This window comes from Maniola hyperantus, chromosome 9, assembly GCF_902806685.2.
Source record: "Maniola hyperantus chromosome 9, iAphHyp1.2, whole genome shotgun sequence".
Taxonomy (NCBI): domain Eukaryota; kingdom Metazoa; phylum Arthropoda; class Insecta; order Lepidoptera; family Nymphalidae; genus Maniola; species Maniola hyperantus.
The window spans coordinates 9,154,697-9,174,691 of NC_048544.1; the positions used below are offsets into that span (position 1 = coordinate 9,154,697).

The window sequence follows — 19,995 nt, forward strand, 5'->3', positions numbered from 1 at the left end:
AAAATAAATGTCAAATGAGCTCGGTGGCTATCATTCAGTGTTAGACATTGAGTTAGCGAATAGGCAAACAATGTACCTACCATCGATCAACTTAATCTCTTCTCCTACCTATAGACTCTACACCACTAAACTAAAGGAAAAGCTGATTGACTGACTAACCGACCGATCGATTGACTGACTGACTGATCTATCAATGCACAGCTCAAACTACTGGACGGATCGGGATGTTTGACATTAGATAGCTATTAAGACGCAGACATCCGCTATAATCCGTTTTTGAAAATTCAACCCCTGAAGTGGTAAAATAGGGGTATGAAATTTGTGTAGTCCACGCAGACGAAGTCGTGGGCATAAGCTATAGTTCTCTTTATGAAAGATCCACGAGGAAATCAAAATCACAAGCTTAACTGAAATCATTACTAAACTAGCTGATAAGGATTCCCAGCCACATAAAAAAAGTTTACAATGGACTCCGCGAATGCACTTTTTGCGATCGCTTGACACAAAACGATTCTCAGATCTCGGGGCTAATGCACGGACACTGAAACGCTGTCTATAGGATTTAATTTAGGTATAGTGATAAAGAGATAAAAACACGGTGCTACTTTGCTGGCAACATGACATGCTAGAATTTAATCGCTTCGAATCTTCGAATTCGCAATTTTTTAACTGCCTACCCTACACAGTACACGCCTATAGTACGCGAGATGTCGAGATCGCAATCGGAGAAGGAACGCCACGCACACCCGCACAGTCGAGCGCGGGAGACGTGCGTGAGTGTACGGGGCGTCCCACCGCCTCATACCCCGATTGCCATCTCATACTATCGCGGACTATAGACTATAACCTATAGGTACCTAGTAATCGCTATAGGTATACGAGAGTGCCTAAAACATAGCAATACGGTTGATTGAACATCAATTAGGTAGGTATAGGAAAAAAAAGATTCGAAAATATTATATCTCCCACTCTGCGCCTTCTTCATTGGTGGTAATCATGGCATACCTATACCATGGGTTTTCGTCGGATAAAAATAGTATCTGCGAATTCTATCCTACCACCTATCACGTAGGATTATTTAAAAATAGGTAAGTATTTGCAAATATGTACTTATACCTACCTACTATTAAAAATTTCATTTTAGGTAGGTACTTTATTGTAAAGACTCCGACTGGAAAACGTTAGTAGCTACATAATAATTCAATGCTGAAAATGTAAGTTTCCGTGCCATACCTACTTACCTATTTTCTTCATAAAATAACTGTTGCGTTGAAACAAAGGCCTAATTTTGAAATTACCCATGTTAATACTAACAATTGCAATTTACCGCTTCTGTAGTTCCTTCAATATTAAGTACAACATTTGCATACAATATCCTGTAATAGTCCTGTGCGACCAAATTGACTTATCAAAAAGCAATCGCTCGACCCTTCGCCCGTTTAACTGAATAAAAATGTAATTTCGCCTCGCATCCCCCAGCGGGAGGAGAATTAGCCGCAAAAACGTTTAGTTTTGGTGGATGCGGACCGGAAAATGATTTTCTCTAGAGTGGCTTATAGGTACCTACTTAATATAAAATATGTTTGTACTTGCCAGCTTGTAAAAATAATAAGTAAATGTGTCCTATATACCTAAACTGAGAAAAATTACAAGGTTTTCAGCATCTTATATTATGACAAGATACTACCAAAGCAAGCTGCTGGATTCAGGCAGCGCAAGACCGTGGTGTGTAGAGTGTAGACCTTACAAGAGTCCAGCAGTGGAAGTCTATCGGTTGATAATGTTAATGATGATGATGATGACTGCCAAAGGAATTTTAGGTGGAATAGTTTTCCGACGCACATAATATTACAATACAACCTAACCTACCTTAAAAACTACCTACGTTTAAGTAAAATTGATACCAAATGGTCGATGGGAAGGCAAGTCCTGCATACCTACCTACAATGCAAAAAAACCGTTTAAGTGAGAGTCCACGGTTTTCGGATTTTTCTCTTTACTTGTGCTATAAGATATTACTATCTGCCAAATTTCATGATTCTAGATCAACGGGAAGTAGGTATTTACCCAGGTCCCTTGCCGAATATTGACAGAGACGACAGACAGACAGTCTACGAAGTGATCCTATGAGGTTTCTTTTTTTCTTTTGAGGTACAGAACTCTAAAAAACAAAAGAGGAAGCTTGTTCTGAGCAAAGGAAGTTCACGACATGTGGTGGTCGCATTAAACATTTAAGCGAATATAGATACAAAACTTAAATATATCAAGTTGTTAACATAAACAGTAGTAGATCCGTACGCCCAGTAATAACGATCGAGCCGGCATCGCCCGAGGCACTGACCAAGAACATCTGTCGACGAAAGTTCCGTTCCATCAAACTTTCCGGATAAAATATTGGATTGTAAATTACTGGGGTAAGTATTATTACTTGGAACAGTTCAATTGGAAAGTTTGTTGACTTTAAAATCTAATGTTTATTTCTCCTTACTGGGTTTTTATGTACCTAGGTATAAACTAGCGTTTGGCTAGTTTAAAGCTAGCAGCCAAACAGAGAGACAGACACACTTTTGCATTTATAATATTAGTATGGAAGCATGGATTGTATTGGGGGGGGGGGGGGGGGGGGGGGAATTCAAATAAGTATTATATTATTACTAGCGATCTGCGATCTTATATCTTTGGTTTTTTAAAAATTCCGTGGGAACTCCTCGATTTCTGACCGATTCGCAAAAAGGAGGTGGTACTCAATTCGGGCCGTTTTCGCGCGGTAGGTAAGTAAGTAGGTATTATACCTACATGCCAATAATGAGTTGGCTTAGAAAGCTTAGCTTCTATTAATCTTATTATTTCCCTATTTTGGGTGGGTTTACTTAGGGGCTGATTCTGACCCTTACTTAAAATACTGCAACTCATTGTTAAGGTGAGAAATGAGTTTTTGGGTAAAATCGACTAAGAGGTAATTTAGGGTTGAAACGCATTAACTATACGAGTAAAGGTAAAATAGAGATTGTTGGTACAAGAAAACTAACTATAGTTGTAAGTACTTACAGCTTCCATAAAACCAGTCAAGTCAAATCAGCAAATTTTATATCAGTTAAAAATTGAATAAAAACCGAAGCCATTGCCGAAGTCGTGGACATCATTAAAATACCTTTTGGCGGATATGGCTATTTTTTCCCGGAAAATCAATGGTTTAAACCCCGAAACTTAAGCAGACCTACCTATAGTCCGCAACAGGTCGAGATGGCAATCTACGTAAAGACTTTCATCATGAGTTTGTTGTGGGCTCTTCTCAGACCTGGGCGCGTTTGGAACCCTCGTAGCTTTAGTTTATCACCACTATATACTATGTCATATCATCTTACAAATAAAAATTTATGACAATCAAAAATGACAGCGTAAAATTTTATTAATATTTAATTCTGAATAAATACTTAATTTGAGTTTGAGTTTGAGTCATAAACCTTTAATTTATGTTGGAAATCTCTACCGGAACCAACAAACTTAAAAAAGCTAGTTATTTAAGTGCTGAATAACTTCTTTCACCCTCAGACTGTCTGCTATTTCTTATTTAAGTAGGTAAGTACCTATCAGTACCTACCCTTATTATGAATGCGAACGTGAGTTTGTTTGTTGGTTTGTCCTATAATCACGTCGCAACGGTGCAACAGATTGACGTGATTTTTGCATGGGTATAGATTAATACCTGGAGAGTGACATAGGTCACTTTTTATCCCGGAAAATCAAAGAGTTTCCACGGGATTTTTAAAAACCCAATTCCACGTGGACGAAGTCGTGGGCATCAGCTAGTAGGTATTCAATCAATCAATCAATCAGCCTGTTTGCGTCCACTGCTGGACATAGGCCTTCCCAAGAGCACGCCACCACACACGACCCTCCGCCTTCCTCATCCACCCACTTCCCGCTATCTTCTTAAGGTCGTCAGTCCAGCGGGTTGGAGTGGATATTATAATATTTTATTCATCGGTACCTACAACACTCCTCACATGTAAACAAACAATCAAACGATCAAAGACTATTTTCACATCGATATAATTCCAAAGCAAACCACTCAAGTTTTTCCTACCAACGAAGTGTTTGCTTAGCAGGGAGGGTGAGAGCCCTCTATGCCCGGACGTTTTACTTTCGAGTGTTTGCCCTCATTGAGTGCGATCTGGTCTGAAACAATTGTGGAGAGTAACTTCACACGGTTTGCTAACACTGTAGAGCAAGTGCATATTGTATACAATCTAGAATCTATGGGTAGATTTTAACAAGGTGGTGAATCTCAAGTGTGCTTCAAGAGAAATGTTTCTACCTTCTTTATATTTTCTTCCTTCTTCTTTATAGGTACCTACCTACCAGAGAATTCTCAGGTTCCTCAGTTGTACCTACTGTTTGCTAGTACCAAATTATTCAGGTACAAGTTAGCCCTTTTGACTATATTCTCACCTGGTGGAAAGTGATGATGCAGGTACCTACCTACACCGCGAGTTTTTTTTCAAGTGTCTAACACAAAGAACAATATTGTTACTGGTCTATGGATACCATTGATGTCGAAACCACCCATGGCATAGATAGTTTCGACTACCTACTCGGATGTTAATATAATATCTACCTACTTAAATCTTGACAATCTGATTTAGGTAATTTTCAGAATTTTCAGTAACCGCCAAATACGTAAAACGTGGATGCACACCCAATTCTGAAATCAATTTTAAAACGCCCCCAAATAAACGACTTCTTTTGTCCCATCCCTCCTCCCTAATCGAATTTTGGCGGTAAAACTCCCTTTTATTGTGTTCGAATTTCGAACGACGCGCTCTCCCTTTCATATTGAAACTGAATTTTGTGGCTTCTTTAATTTGAAATTAAAATAAATGGTTGGAAAGAACTTAGTCACGTGTTTATCATTTATTATGTTTGTAGAGTTGGTGGTTGTGAGGTGCCTACCTAATAGGTAGTAAGTTGTTAGAGTTCCCTAATAAAACAAGGAACCCTTATAGTTTCGTCCAGTCCGTCCGACCTATAAGTAATAGGTAGCATCCCTTAATCAGGGTGCCAATATTCAGGGCGAGATAATCTAAAGAGCTCACTTTGACCGTGCGGTGCACCCGGGCGCAGAGTCCTAGGGACGCAAGGCGACCGCCATAAACTTCGATAGGTAGGTACCTACTAGTTACTACACTGAGGTGTGTACGAGTGGACTAGCTCTGATATTACAGTTGACCCTAGAAACTGTACGATGAGCCAAAGACCTCACAAAAACTGTAACCGCGGCTGTCCACTACGCATAGACCTATTCTATACAAAAGAAGGAAGAGGTCTATAAGGGGGAGGGGGGGGGGGCTGACTTTCGCACCCCAGCGCCGAATATGCTTAAGCCGGCCCTGCCTAGGTAAGTATCAGTTGCCGCTGCTGTGAGAAAGCGATTAGGTATGTTTATGTGGCTAATAGGTAGGCAGAACGTATGAACGGCATAACAGAAGTAGGTAGGTAATAATCTTATCTGTAATGTTAATCAACAATTAGTACCGATTAACAATTCAATCAAAAAAGATGAATAAATTTTCAAAAAAATTACGTTACTCTATCTAAGGATCTATAACAACCTATTAGCGGGGTAAAGGCTATAAAAATCACAGATTATTTCGTATTACAGGCATATTAAAGTTTGTTATAGCGTGTTTATGGGGCTGGCCGTTAATTCGAGACCACCATCTTAAATGTAAAATAAGAAACCGCGAGATAAGAATCTTAGAACATAAAAGATATGGGAACCTTTGTGAAGCCGGCTACCGGCGTATACTTATACCGAGTTATACGCCCATGTATAATACAGGGGGCACGCACACTGGTTCAGTGATGCGGCACACATGAAAGGGCGCTGTACGCAAACGTCGAAACGTGAATTGTGATTGGTGGATGCGGTGGCGACGGCCACGCCCTCTTTTATCGACGTTGCGCCAGGAACGTGCGTGCGGAACATCCGTATATGTAAAACAACCTATAGAGCCGATTTTAAAATGTCATTTCCATTCGCCTCGTCTGCCGTCTGTGGGAAATCCGTGCCGATTTTTCAAAAGGCCTTTAAAATTCCACTCTGATTGTTTCGCTTCAACTTTTGTTTGTTTGCTTTTTACGTGGTTTTTCAAATAGAGTCGTATGAACTACACTCGTAGATACTTAACCCATTTTCATTTATCAAAGCAATTAGGTAGGTGGGTAGGTCCTAATGTTGAGTCCTGCTAACAGGTCTTGTTATTTAGGTAGAGTAGGCTACCCTACCTGTCTGTTCAAAATTCAAATTCATGATTTTTTTGATATCTAGGTATTAGGTAGGTACCAAGGCAGCTGTCAGTAAGTACCTAATACCTACCTATTTATTACCTACCCTCGCCTCAAGCCTCTTGATTTGTTGACGTTTTCACAAATTCAGCGAGAGGGTCGAGGGTCAAACAAAACTGGCGGCATCACAAAGGTAGTCGTGAACGTGACTTCCCCAGGTAGCAATGGGAGGGTAGATACAATTAAACAGCTCGGTAGCATGAGTTGAGTTTTTAGGAACTTTTGATTCGCGGCGCCTCCGCGGCGGACGTGGGATGCGATGACTATGAACTTTCGGATGGATATTTTTTACTGTTATAAAACTTTTTAAAGGCCAGGCCCACAGGCCACAGCACACAGATAGGTAGAAAGATTGGCCGGGCCAGATAAATATACAAAATGAAAAGGTGACTGATTGACTGTCTGACTTTCTGACTGACCGACTGATCTATCAACGTACAGCTCAAACTACTGGACGGATTGGGCTGAAATTTGGCATGCAGATAGCTATTATGACATAGGCATCCGCTAAGAAAGGATTTTTGAAAATTCAACCCCTAAGGGGGTGAAAAAGGGGTTTGAAATTTGTGTGGTCCACGCGGACGTAGTCACTAGCATAAGCTAGTTTGTAATATGTACAATGTACATACAAGGAACTCTATATAGCTGAGATCTATAGACCGTACTTACCAAGGTACTTTGACTTTGCTCAGACTTAAGACACTCGGAATGAGTCTCATTCCGAGTCTGGAAGAATGGACAAAGGGACAACATGGCCGACTGTCTTAGTCTTGACGCAATGACGCAATGTTTAACAGGGGACGGGGTAGGTATTCATGGACTTCCTCGTACGTATTGGTAAGAGACAAGATGTTAGATGCTTTTACTGCTGCGAAGTTGATGATAATATGCTATGCACACCATATTTGTCTGTGCAAACTGGGAGAAGGAGAGAAGAGAAATCGTCAGTAAAATAGCAGACATACCTACTTAACAGTAGAAAATCTAGTTTAAAAAGCTGTTACAAACTTCGCAGAAAAAATAATGAGAGAAAAGGAGGAAGAAGAGTAAAAGAGGAGGAAAAAGGTGTGAAAGGACAAGAATGTTGCTGTATTACCTATAGGCTAAAAGGCGGGTACACGGTCAAGAAGAAGAAAGCTGTAGGGGTTTTTAGCCGGTTAGAGTCCGACTCTACCCAAGGGTGTCCATGAGGATATTCCCCTGCTGTGTAAATTAAAAATTAAAAAAAGACTTAAGACACTGTTAACATGAGACACCGTTAAGTATATCGTTGACACAGGAAAACAGACTCATTTGAACTCAAATCTAAGGGCACGCAGTACGCTTGACTGAAGAAGCCGGCACACGTGGGTTTACCTGTTTGCTTATCACCTAGCATTGTATGAGAAAGGTGAAAGGCACGATGATTTTCACCGAAATCATGCATGTGAAAAGAGTTGGACAGTCGTTTGGGAAAAGTATTTTTGAGAAAAAACTATTAGGTAAATGTATGTTTGCAAAATAAAGTTATTTCAACTTATAAATAAATAAACTATGTCTAATGTTAAATTGTTTCAGAATTTTCATACTAATCTTATTTATTTATGCCCAAAGTTCTCATAAATTTAGTGTTAAAATAGGAATATTTCGAGACTCGTAACTTTAAAATCAATAGTTTTTTTCCTATGTTTTATGTACCTAATAGGTAGATACTTAGTTTTCAGAGTACAATCCATATCAAATAATGTAGCAATCGCCCTCCTACGTTTGTATGAAGAAAGCACCGAGCTGCGCCCTGTTAAGTCTGAGCAAAGTAAAGTTAGGTAATAGATCTCAGCAGCAACTGAAGTGTGTAACTCCGTCACTCCAACATACAAATTACAATACAGCATGCGATTCACAGTATGAATATGCCTTAATAGGTGCCGATTAGTGAACTTTTTCCGTCGATTTTTACCAAGTTTGGTTAACCTTACCTACCTAACCAGTGATTCGTTGTCGTCATCATTCGTTACAATCATTCCCGAGGTCGTAGAATTCGCTGCGGCATATAAAAAAATAATTTAACACCGATTTTTCACAGCAATCTGATGGATAGCCTACTAATTTGTCTACCGTGTAAGGTAACTAGATCTCCGAATTTTTCAGGACAGTTCTCTATTACACTATTTCGTAACATGACCAAAAACACCAATAGACAGAGTTGTTTGCTAGGGATTGCATTAGATTTTAAAGGAGATCTAAGTTTTTAATAGAAGAAGATTTTATACAAAGTGAAATAATTTTCTCTGACATGGCAAGTTGACAACGGTAAATTTGCAAATATAATCCGAGACATTTTAGAGAGAGAGAGAGAGAGAGACAGCGCGTACGAGAACTTGATCTTCATGATGAGTTATTATTTTTTTGTTCCTTATTAGGGTTCCGTACCTCTAAAGGACAAACGGAACCCTTATAGGATCACTTTGTTGTCTGTCTGTCAAGAAACTTACAGGGTACCTACTTGCCGTTGACCTAGAATCATGAAATTTGGCAGGTAGGTAGGTCTTATCGTATAGCTGGTATTAGGGATATATATATTTTATGAATCATAGTTATTGATTTATCGTGCAAAATGTCGAAAAAATGTGACTGTACCTACTACGGAACCCTCGTTGCGCGAGTCTGGCTCGCACTTGGCCAGTTTTATTTAATGAAGTTTAAGAATGTCCTACAAAAAAAGTTCTAATCTGGTAATCCTACAACTAACGCCATGGATGCGCCCGCGCATTGTATTGTATTAGATCAAACATGGCGTCTCTAATGACCGCGGGGACGCTGACATATTACTTTTACGGACGCTCTTCCCGTTATTTATGAGGTTTTACATTGTTTATTTGGAAATTAAGAAGCTTTATGGTATCCCGGTCACTAGTCTTGACCTGGTGGTGTACATCATGTTTGATGTTATTGAATATATTCAACGTTAAGTCAAGTTAACGAGACCCTTTGTATTTGGAGCTGAACTTTTAATATTATATGAAAATGATAGTTAGGTACATAGGTAGGTACCTACTTTTAATAGCTACCAATACTTTATAACGTTTCTTAATAAGTATTGATACTTAGGTATCTATTTTTTTTTGGTCTTCTCATGGTTCAAATTATTAGGGTTCCGTACCTCTAAAGGAAAAATAATTATATGATCACATCGTTGTCTGTCTATCTGTCTGTCTGTCAAGAAACTTATAGAGTAGGTAATTCCCGTTGACCTAGAATCATGAAACTTGGCAAGTAGACAGGTCTTATAGCACACGTAAGGGGAAAAATCCGAAAACCGAAAATTTGTGGTTACATAGCAAAAAAAAATTAAAATGTGGTCATAAAAAATAAATAGTATTTTCAACTTTCAACAATTTCAAAGTAAAATTAGGTACCATACCAAGTGGGGTATAATATAAAAGGGCTTTATCTGTAGGTACATTCTTAAACAGATTTTTTTCAATGTTACGCGTAATATTTTTTGATTTATCGTGCAAAATGTCAAAAAAATATGACTGCAGTACAGATAACAGAACTCTCGGTGCGCGTGTCTGACACGCCCTTAAACGGTTTTTTAAGATTTTGTTACGACGAACTGAAGTTTTGAATAGGTACAACTGAAAGTTCGAACTTACCTAGCTGCCATACCTTTTGATAAGTAGGTACGATGATGCAATCTAAGGCTCAGTTCTATAGATTCGACCTATCTCCGATTTTTGGCAACTGGCAACCCGAAACCACGTGAGTAGATATTCCTTACGACTCTGTGCCGAAACTAGCTATTAGTTGTACCTAAGGGAAATGTCCCAATACTCGTCGGTTTCTCAATTTAGCTGACTTTGCAGCTTTGCCACGTTGCTGTTAGTGAATTTAGAACAAAACAAGTTACATGACAAGAAAGCAGATATTATAATGTATTTATTAAATATAATTTTGGAATTAATAAGTTTCATTAATGTTATTAAATAATTAAAAAATACAAAAATGAGTGATTTGTACCAGTATCCGTCAGATTTGTCCTAATTATCGTCAATGTGTCCCAGAACTCGTCAATTTTTAACAATAATTTAAACTCTATTGCCGTAGACATAAGGATTATTTTAATTTCATTTTCAAGTTGTTTTTTTTTTACATCGCCACTCGAGCTGAGAAAATATGCAAAATATAAATTTAACTAGTCGTTTTAAATGAAAAACTATTGGATTCTGGGCTTTCAAGCCAAATCCGCGCCTCGTCCTTGGCCGTTTACGTTGTCTATGATATATCATCATCATCAACCGATAGACGTCCGCTGCTGGACATAAGTCTCAATCTCTAATTTTAATTTAATTTAAATTTTATTATTGTGTATTTTGTAACTTTATTATTTTCAGTTTATTATTATTATTTTTAACAATTGTACATTTGTATTTGTATTTACTTTTATGTATGTTCAAATGGGTTCAAGTTGCCTAAATAAATGACTATTTTATTATTATATTATTATTTATATATTATTATAAGTCTTTTGTAGGGACTTCCACACACCACGGTCTTGCGCCACTTGAATCCAGTGGCTCTTTGCGACTCGTTTGATATCGTCCGTCCACGTAGTGGGGGGTCCACCTACGAGTATTAGGTAGCATTACCTACTATATTGTTCAAATTGTTTTTAGATATTGTTCAAATAGGGATGATGACTACTAGTCAAATAGGCATCTTTTTAAAATTGTTTTTCTGTTGCTTGTTATATTTTAATATTTATATTTATGAACCCCAAATTTTCTCGCTCTCTCATTTGAAACTCCACTCAATTCGATAGCAAAAAATACCGAAAGGGCTTCAGGACCTGGATCACTTCCACACGCTGCGGCAGGTTATACAGAAGACTGAAGAATATAATCGGCCACTTTGTTTAATGTTTTTGTGAAAAAGCCTTAGATTCCTTGGAAACATAGGCTGTATTGAGATCGCCATAGAGGTGCCAAATCGACTACTGGCATATTCAAGTGCTGAAGTGCTTGTACGAAAACCGCCACGATGTCAGTCCGCATTGAGGACCAGGCAAGGAGTCGTAACCCCCCCGAAGCCCTTTACCGCTGCTTTAGAAGACTGTTTTAAGTTTCAGGATTGGAACGGTCTTGGCATTAACACTAATGGCGAGTACATCACTCACCTTTGATTTGCCGATGACAATGTATAGTCGTTATTGCAGAGACTCTGGAAGACCTTAATGCAATGCTCAATGACAGCAGAGCTTCAGAACAGGTGGGCCTAGAGATGGACATGAGTAAGACAAAAATCATGACTAAGGCTCATGTCCTGCCCCACCCAGTAATCATTAAGAGCTCTGCACTCGACATTGTAGACGAGTAGGTATGTATACCTGTTGACATTGATGGTTCTGAGACATGATTGCTAACTATGAACTTCATAAAAAAGCTCAGAGTCTCTCCATCGCCCAGACCCAATTGCAAAGATCGTACAATTTGGTCGAGATATCGACAAATAAAATTAATAAACTAATCGTGGAATGTAGCCGTTATCTACATAATAATATGTCGTTAAACCACGAAATAAGCTTGAAATCATTAAATCACTTGCTTTAACGATGAAAGTCGTGGTCAAAGGCCGGTCAGGCTTCACAGACTGTGGCGAAACCCGGGTTAACTCGCAACAAGGTGATACTGTGTGTGTGGTGGGATTGGAAGGGCATTATTTATTATGAGCTGTTATCACCAGGCAGGACCATCGATTTTGAACTCTACTGCGAACAACTGATAAGATTAAAGCAAGAAGTTGGGAGAAAGCGGCTGGAATTAATCAACAGTTAAGGGGTGTGGTTTTTTATCATGATAACGCTAGACCTCACACATCTTTAGCCACTCAGCAAAAGTTAAGAAAGTTTGGCTGGGAGGTGTTAATGCATCCGCCGTATAGTCCTGACCTTGCACCTTCAGATTTCCAGCTGTTTCGGTTTCTTCAGAATTCTTTAGGCAGTGTCAGGTTACAACATCACTAGAGGACTGCCAAAACCACTTGTCGCGGTATTTTGATCAGAAGTCCCAAAATTTCTATAGCAATGGGATCATGTCCCTACCTACAAGATGGCAAAAAGTTATCGAACAAAATGGTACCTACATACTTTAGTTAAATGTAAATAAACTATACTATTTTTTTTTTAATTTTCTTAAAAATGCGAAGAAACTTTTTCCCCAACCTAATATTAAGATTATTGTAAAGTTATGTTAAAAATACTGATGCCCATTAAAAATGAAATAATTTCGTTTCTTTATAACATATATCTGATTTTAATTTTTGTTGTTCAAGTACACGATATCATAGATTAATTATTGGCCTCGATGCACGATATAACCGAAATTATACACACGTTTCAATCTCTAATATTATATCACCGTTTTTGACATATAGCGGTGAATTCAATCGCCACTTTAAAACTCCCTATTTCATATGAGAGCCCCGCTGAAATAAAGCTTTTATATTTTTGTATGTATTTTTGTAATATTCGGCTGAAGGCCGTCAGTTTTCATATTATGTTTAAATTTGAAGTAATTGCGGTCAGTAATTCAGAAGTTATAAGGCTCTGACGGACAGACGGACAAGTGCAATTTCACTCAAGTAGACTCAGAGACCTCACTTCGCTCAGATAACAGATAAACATTACACAGCATGCTAAAATTATAAAACTTTAACTTCGTCGTAGTCAGGTTAAAAAATAAAAACATTGCATCTTCAATTTAAAGGTCAATTTAAGTACAGATTAACTGTCCAAAACAGTCACTGTCTGTGTACCGCAACTGAAACTCTTATCACGTTGTAATAAGGTTTAAAATTGAACAGTGTCGGTATTACGTTCATTTTTCTAGTGTGTCCCAGTAACCGTCAAAATAGTATGAATTTTGACGAGTATTGGGTCAAGTAGGGATTTCAAAGTACCAATAGATGTCACATGCGTTAAATCATAAATAATAATAAAATAAACACAGTTTTATAGATTATTTCGTTAGAAAATTAACTTGACTGTTGTATAAAATAATCAGATTTACCAGAGTGGCCAATAGATGTTTCAAAACTTTCTTCGAATACTAGCATGTAGGACTACGATTGAGTGACTAAACCTGGCTAAAAACACAAATTTTGAAAATGCTAACTTTGAATGCGTTTTTCTCCAACGCTATTATAGTTTGGATTAAATGTTGTTATACTAATTTATGGAAAATACTATCACAAATATGTTGCCATAAAAAGTTTTCATTTAGTTTTAGCTAGAAATTAATAGCTGACCATTTTTTACAATCTGACGGGTATCGGTACACTGACGACTATACCAGCGTTTCCCTTACTCCGTTTCTAAACTTTCAGGCAATCTAGGACTAGGTACAATCTAGGTACATACCTACCTACATTGTACAGCTGGGGAAAGAATTTTTCCAGACCAAGTAAGTAGGTATCCATAATCCATAACCACAACTCTTGTCAGTCATCCATCATGTCTCTCGCATCGCATGTAGGTACTTTCCTACTTCGGGACTCATTACTAAGCCGTCATGTGAAACTTTATGCTAAGAGAGCTAAACTTGATAAATGGTTTTAGTAAATAGCTCAAAATGATTGGCATTTGATTTTATGCGTTTTTAAAATGATGCCGTCACTCGTCAAGAAAGTCTACCTAAGTTAAGAGGGGCTCATTCGTAGTGTGCTCCGAACAAACGTAGTTTTTTTAAATCTTTATTTGCAGAGATTACTCGCTTGGCGAATATGCCTCACTATATAGCTACAGTGCGACAAGGCTCTTTTGGCGCGCGGCGAAAATCGGAACTAACGTTTGTATAGTCTAAGCCAAAAGAGCCTTGGTAGGACTGTACAAATTACTATATCTACTATAAATTACTATACCTACTATACCTTAATACTAACTAATAAACCAATAAGCAATGAGTACCTACCTAAGTACCTACCTACTAACACTAAAAATCTTAAAATAAAAATATTAAAAAAACCGACTTCCAAAACCACTAAAAATACTGTACGACTTCAAAAAAAATATTTTTATGTCTTTACTTTTTGGTATGTAGGTATAATCCAATACGAAAGCGCTCTGTTGGAAGAGCCGATTGGTGCAAAATGCCGCTGGAAAAGCATGGACGGGAAATGTATCATGCAAAGCAAATATAAATACTACTTAGGTATACTGTAACTATCTACCTACCCAGACAATACTACAAAGTGTATATGTAGCTATAGATATACTTGTTTTAACAATTGCTCCGTGACCACAAATCGTGACCGTAGAGATTGTTCGCGTGCGTGTGCGGTGGCTTTATTTATTTTGTACGTCCTGAGGTAGTTCGTTTGAAGTTTATAATGTAGATTTTTTTATTATATCGACGTTATTAGGGCCTACCTATAATCCGCGACAGGTCGAGATGATAACTGGGATGGGACGCGCTATCCCGCACCGGGCTAACGCGGTGGCTGTGCGGGTGTGCGGGGCATCCCCACCCCGACTGCTATCTCGACCTGTCGCATTACATTACCTACCTACTTGTAACTTACAAATTGTATAAAAAATCATTAAAGTAGGTAAAAAATCGAATTTTTCTTCCGGTAGGTATCCTAAGGTGTGATGGCCTAGTCACAGAATATATACTAGTACTAGCCTAGTGGTTAAGACATCCGCCTCCTAATTGGAGGCCGGGGGTTCACTCCCGGGCACGCACATCTATCTTTTCAGAGCTATGTGCGTTTATCACTTGCTTTACCTAACGGTGAAGAAAAACTTCGTGAGGAAACCTGCACACATGAGAGTTCTCCATAATTTTCTCAAGGTGTGTGAAGTCTGCCAATCCGCATTTGGCCAAACCCCTCTCATTTTTAGAGGAGACACGTGCTTTGTATTCAGCTGGCGATGGGTTGATCATGATGATGATGATATCTACCTACACTAGCGGCACGCTATGATGGCCGGTTTGACACATTACAATAGTGATGTGGAATGTCAATTTATTCTCGAACAAAAAACAATTAAGTTTTGTTTTTGTACCTGATTAAATAGGTTTAATAAAACAAAAATGTATATGTTTATTTAATTTATTTGAACGAACTGAATATTTGAACGAAAATGAATATACATACTTTATATGCACACAAGAAACATATGAATACAAAAGATACCGAAAAAGGTGCCACAAAAGGCCATAATTAATCAGATTCGTCCATACTACTATTTTCACTGTCGTCACTGCTATCATCACATACATTAATAATTATATGTTCGTTTTCTATAATATTATCTATTTTCACATCTCTTTCATAATCTTCCCTTATTAATTTAACAGTTCTATTCACAACCTTTTCCCAGTCTCCTTTAGTCACATGTTCACAAGCTTCTTCTAATAATTTTAGCATTTTTTTTGTGGTAAATGGGGGTTCTGTATTGTGTCTTGCAGCATATCCCTTAATTTGAGCCCACACCAACTCAATCGCATTATACTCACAATGGTAAGGCGGTAACCGTATAACTCTGTGCCCATGTTCTAATGCTATTTCGTCAATGACGTATCGGATCTTGGTTGGTTTGTTTTCTTTTAAAAGACGTACTAATTCCGCTTTTAACATATTCATGTTTGCATCTACGCCATTTTTACGAAGCCATGCGACGATATCAGCTTTCTTTTGGGATTGGGCAGGTGGCTTGTCAATTTGCATCGAGTGGTATGGGGCGTTGTCCATAATTATAATAGATGGTTCAGGGAGGCTACACAACATTGAGGTAAACCATTCAGTAAACTTTTCTCCATTCATGTCTTCATGATAGTCTCCAGTGGTTTTTGACGCAAAAGCCATGAGAGAACCTTCGACAAACCCGTTGATGGTTCCGGCGTGACAAATTATAAGTCGCGATCCTTTTCCTACAGGAACTTTGGAAGTAGATGCTGCTGTGTCATCGTTCCAAGAACGGCCTACAGTATGGTTAGCATTAAGCCATGTTTCATCCAAGAACACAACATTTTGCCAATTTTTGATTTCTTTCACTTGCCGTAAAAAAGTATACCTTGCCATCGCTATATCAAATCTTTCCATCAATATTTTGCGTTTGTTACATTTTTTGTATCGAAATCCAATGGTCTTCAAAATCTTCGTTAAAGAACTTTCCCCACCGAAGAATAATCCAGCTTCCTTCAGTGAATGCACCAACTTTTTTCTTGTTGGATACTCCTTCTGTAAATAGTAGCCGTAAACATGTCTTCGGATAGCATCGGCATCAAAGCTATCGATGCCTACGACTGGTTTTGCTCGTTTTCTCTTTTTTGGTGTGTGAAGTTTATTTTCTTCTGTGCCAGTCTCGCCATATTTTTTTTAGTTATCCGTCTAACAGTTCGTTGTCCAATATTAAGCGCATCAGCTACGCGTTCAACCACTGACGTTATAGGTAAAATTGGCCCTCCATTTTGAGCTTCACGATCGAAATAGTTACGAAGGCGTATTAGGAACTCACGTGTCTGACTATTTAGAACAGTTCTCTGCGTACGTTCGGTCATATCGACGAAATCCACAACAAAGGGCTTGAACAGAGTCCAAATTAACGAGCAAGGGTCAACAGTAATGCAGTATCAATATTTGAAATCCAAAGCCAGGTCAAAACTATATCACAATCGCATTGCACTGACAGTTTATACTTTTCGAAGCAACGTCAATTCGAAACTGCTTTGTTTTGCATTGAGCATTGACGCGAGTTTGCCGGAGGTAGTAGTTGTGCTAGCCAGCGATCCTATGTGACGATCGTATTAGATTCCATTTTTAAAAATTTATTGATATTTTTTTGCGATTTCAGAGGTTTGTCCACATAGTGAAAATTGTTCATATTCACAAGTACATTCACCCCTTAAATGGTGCAAACTGATTTTTCTACACTTGTATACATTTAAGAAATCAATTTAATAAATAAATTTTGAGTCCTAAACCTAAAACTACATTCGATAAAATTTATGAATCTCTGCACATCACTATCGTCAATAAAGTAATACAATTATTTCCTTCAAAGTCGTTATCAATTAATACGGAACTTCATGAGCGGACAAACGTCAAACCGGCCATCATAGCGTGCCGCTAGTTTAATGTGTCATCTGTGTCATATTGTAGATTACCTAGTACCTACCTACGTGTAAATTTTTTTCATTAGAGAGATACCTAATAAGATGTGTATTGTACCTACCTAATTTGTGGTTCCCCATCAACATAATAATGGTACAAAGTATACATAAGTAGGTATAATTATTTCGTTATTACCACATAGGTAACCCGTAATTTACAGAAAAAGCCTTCACAGATGATTACGTAATCGATAATTGCATGTTTTAAGAAATAGCACATCAAGATTCAAGACGATTCATGCAGATGAGCGCAAAAAGTGTAAATGAACATAATCGCAGAATAAATAAAACGGTGTCGAATGGGTCGATAAATACATGCTTGACCCTAATGACGATTGACGAAGATCATTCATCTAGTATTGTCCTCATGTGTGTTGACACGTGCTCATGAAAAAAAACCGGCCAAGTGCGAGCCAGGCTCGCGCACCGACGGTTCCGTACTGCAGTCGTATTTTTTCGACATTTTGCACGAATAAATCAAAAACTATGACGCATAAAAATAAATAAACATCTGTTTTAGAATGCACAACTGAAGCCCTTTCATATGATTTTAATTTTTTTCTTTTGATGTAACCACAAGTTCACGGTTTTCAGATATTTCCCCTCATGTCCACCCCACTTGATATAATTATCTTACTTTAAAAATTGAAAACACTTCTGCGTATTAGTTCATGACTACAATTTAATTTTTTTTGTGTGATGTATTGCCCCCGATTGCCATCTCCAGCAGTCGCGGACTATAGGTATTTAATGCTTTTGCACATAGTAAAGCTTCTTTCATAACTGCTTTTATAAATAAGATGAAGAAGCCGTCAAGTATACGGTTGACAGTAATGAGGAGTGAGCATACGAAATCGTACAATGAGACGAGACGAGGCACGCGTGTTGTGTACGCGCGCGGCGTGCCGAATCAGCAATGTACGGACTACGGGCCATGGCCTGCACCGACCAACTATTATACTACAGGTTTTAATTCCGGGTTCCGTACCTCGAAGAAAGACAAAATTAAAATAATTTATTTAGATTGAGTATTATTGCGTACTTTCTGATTGTCGATTGCTGAATTGTCAAGACAATGATGTAGTGATGATAAATAATTACGTTAAAAAAAACTAAAGCTACTAGGGTTCCAAATTCGCCCAGGTCTGAGAAGCACCCGCAACAAATCAGCCGGGTACCTATTCTTTTCTATTATCACCACTTTACAAAGTCACTTATAAGTAGGTACTTATTAGAACTATCAATTAAGCATTAATTATTATTATTAGAACTATCAATTGAGCATTAATAACAGAAACTAGAAATCAAAGCTCGCCCGACTTCAACATACAGAAACAAAAGTTATTTTTTACTTTGTAGTGGTCTTGGAAATCGGTTTTTAAATATTTTTTTTGACATTTTGCACGATAATTCCAATATATAAAATAAATAATAATCTGTTTTAGAATGCACTGGCCTTGCCTTTCCATAATATGATGTCCCACTTGATATAGTTATATCTTACTTCGAAAATTGAAAATACTAATTATTAGTTCATGACCACAATTTAATTTTTTTTGTGTAATGTAGGTAACCACGAATTCAAGGTTTTCAGATTTTTTCCCGAATGTCTGCTATAAGAACTACACCTAACTACCTACCTGCTACATTTCATGATGCTATAGGTCGACGGGAAGTACCCCGTAGGTTTCTTGGCAGACCGTCAGTCAGACAGACAGACAGACAGACAGCCAGACAGACAAGAAAGTGATTCTATAAGTGTTCCTGTTTTTCCTTTTGAGGTACGGAACCCTAAAAAGTAGTTTTTTAAATCGCTATATTATATACCTAGCTATATATGAAATCGTGTGAAACTTCAATTTTATCGGCGGAAAAAAATTAAAAAAATTGCCAGTCAATGAGAACTGCCGACAAAAGTGAAAATTTAAAACTATAACAGTAGTTTTTTTGTTTTGATTTTCAAACTAATTATAATATAATGGATTCGGCAGTAAAGGAGGTTGTGAAGCAGCAGTTCATTCGGCTCGTACTTTCTTAACGAATGGCGAGGTTGAGGTACTGCTGAAAGTAGATGTAAAGAATGCTTTTAATTCTTTGGACAGGGCAACTTTGCTGACAGAAGTCTCAACGCAACTTCCTGAAATTTACCCATATGTTTGGCAATGTTACAGCTCTGCTTCTAAATTATTCTTTGGAGATAGCGATATTAAGTCTTCTGTAGGCGTTCAGCAGGGGGATCCTTTAGGTCCGGCCCTGTTCAGCTTAGGGATCCATAACCATATCTCAAATTTAACATCTAAATTTAACATATGGTATCTTGATGATGGAACCATTGGGGGCAACGTGGATGACGTTCTAAAAGATCTTAATCATATTAAGCAACAGTTTGGGAAAATTGGTTTAGAACTTAATTTTTCGAAATGCGAATTGTTTTTTACAGAAAAACTGTCGCAAGAAAGAATTCTATTGGCCTCTGAATTATTCAATGAAATTT

The 19,995-nt window shown here is 37.9% G+C and overlaps 1 protein-coding gene across 3 annotated transcripts in view; it reads right to left on the reverse strand.

Annotated features, from left to right (window-relative positions):
- Lim1 (LIM homeobox 1) overlaps positions 1 to 19,995 on the reverse strand; it is a 105,646-nt gene that overhangs the window by 41,408 nt on the left and 44,243 nt on the right. The gene's annotated exons all lie outside the window — the stretch shown is intronic.